General features: G+C 45.7%; 1 pseudogene; it reads left to right on the top strand.

Annotated features, from left to right (window-relative positions):
- The window catches only part of LOC110289172, a 2,702-nt pseudogene extending 827 nt beyond the window's left edge, over positions 1–1,875 (top strand).
- Positions 1,876–2,208: the final 333 nt, after the last annotated feature.

Below are 2,208 nucleotides of genomic sequence, written 5' to 3'. Positions count from 1 at the left end.
CTAGAAGTTAGTCTTCCACTAGCAGCCTTTGGATGAAGATCTAGAACTCTCAGGTCCTCCTGCACCATGCCTGCCTGGATCTGCCATGCTCCCACCTTGATGATAATGGACTGAACCTGTGAACCTGTAAGCCAGCCCCAATTAAATGTTGTCTTTAATAAGATTTACCTTGGTCATGGTATCTGTTCATACTAGTAAAACCCTAACTAAGACAAGTACCAAACTGTGGATGCCTAAACCCACATAAAAAGACAGGCATCCAGACCTTGTGAGTAATGCCTTAAACTGAAAGAAGTTGGCACTGGCAGGTAAGATCCTGGAAATTATGGGCCAGACAACCTGCCTAAGAGTAAACTTTCTAGGAAATGAGAGGTACTGTATCAAAGACAAACGAAAAGGCAATGAAGAGCAGATATCGAGAAAATTCTGTAACTTAACCATGGAGTCTATGCCCCCAGGCACCACACAAACCCAAAGAACACAAAAGTATCTGAGAAAACATAACATAGCATGGCCAGCAGAAATAGAGCAGTCACCATCTCTCTGCCAACAGAGGTGCTTCCGTGTTGCTCAAGCAGGGCTAATACGAATGCCCTCCCATTGATGCAGGTGCTGACTGCTGTGGTGCTATAGGAATTGTGGTAGGGGAGCATCTCACAGTCCAGGTGCTGACTTCCTTCACTGTCTATGACTCTGAGATGTGGAAAGGGAAAAGTCCCGGGGATTGCCACCTTCAAGCCAGACACTGTTGTCTGCTGCAGAGTTTAGAACAGTCCAACATCCTTTCCCAGGTTTACCAGATGAAGACCTAACCGGTCAATGGGGACTGGTTATTAACAGCCCCTACCCAATGTCCTTAGGAAATATTGGCCTTGCCTTAAGCTCCAGGACTGGAACAAAGAGAGAATGAAAACATGCTTGAGATGAAAGCTGAGCTGTCAATGGCATGGGAGGCCTACGAGGGCACTAAAGAAAACCAAGACCCATCACTTCTCCCTTTAGCTCACTGTGACATGCTAAAGGTTCTTGACCTCAGACACTGGGAGCCTAAGGTAGAAGTCAGCTTCTCGAAATGCCAGCTTGGGAGCCATCATGCTGCATCTAGAAGAGGTAGGGGAGATACAGAACAAGATGGGATTCAGCATAGATTTGAGAACATCACTACAATGGAGGCAGATATTCACATTTCTCAACTAGTCAATACCCTCACTGACATAGACCAGAAACAGTCCCATGAAAACTGGAGACTCGCCAGTGATCACTCTGGCAAAGTGAGGAAGAATGACCTTAAAGGATCTAAGCTGCTTGATGGAGCCCCTCAGGTCAAAACCCATTATGAGGATTGGGGAATGGAGAAGGGGCTGTGGGATTTAGGACAGGTGAGATGGCTATTGACAACATCACAATACACCTGAAAGGTAAATTTCCCAAAGAAACACCCAGAAGGCACAGTAGAGTTAGAGGAAAGGGGCAAGAAAGACGAAGTGGACCAGAGAACAACTCCAAGAAAACAAAGAAATTTAAGCAGTCAAGGAACAGAGTCAAAACAGAAGAGAAGCCCACCATCCCCAAGACCAACATCCACCTGAGCTCAGCCACAACAACTTTAAAAAGCCTCAAATCCCCCTTGGCAAGCATATGCTGGATTCCATGCAGGTCTTTCACCCACTGGGGAAGAAGAGAGAGAAGAAAACAGGCATCTCCTCTTTCAGGGGTCTCTGAATGTTCATTAGTCACAAAGATCCTAAGCCAGGCCCAGCCACCCCAGCCTTGATGGCTGCACACTACAGAACATCATCTCATACTTCATTCCAGAGGGAGCTTGTTCATGCTACCAAAACCAATGTGTCATCACCTTCCAGTCCTCAAACCTAATAATAATCTGCTGTAAGACTTTAGCCATCAACCCATTCTATGGAGGAAAGTTGACATTCTGAGACCAGTCATCACATAGATCATCACAAGAGAGCAGAAGCCAGAGAGGGAGGTCATGAAGAGGCAGGCTCAATAGGAGCAAGAGAATGCCACCATGTGTACCTCTCCTAGGAAACTGCAGCTTTTCCTTCAGGAGGAGAAGGATATGGAAATTTCTCAGTATTATGGCTATGCAAGGTAAGAGCTGGCTAGGTCTTTGCAAGAAAGTGCTGTCAGTGTGGACAAGGAAAGAAATAATCACTGATATATGCAAATCCATATATAAATATGCAT

The sequence above is a fragment of the Mus caroli genome, unplaced genomic scaffold (genome assembly GCF_900094665.2).
Source record: "Mus caroli unplaced genomic scaffold, CAROLI_EIJ_v1.1 scaffold_18017_1, whole genome shotgun sequence".
Classification (NCBI taxonomy): Eukaryota; Metazoa; Chordata; class Mammalia; order Rodentia; family Muridae; genus Mus; species Mus caroli.
Note: the sequence above shows the minus strand (reverse complement) of the source record. Positions and strands in the feature narration are given on the sequence as shown.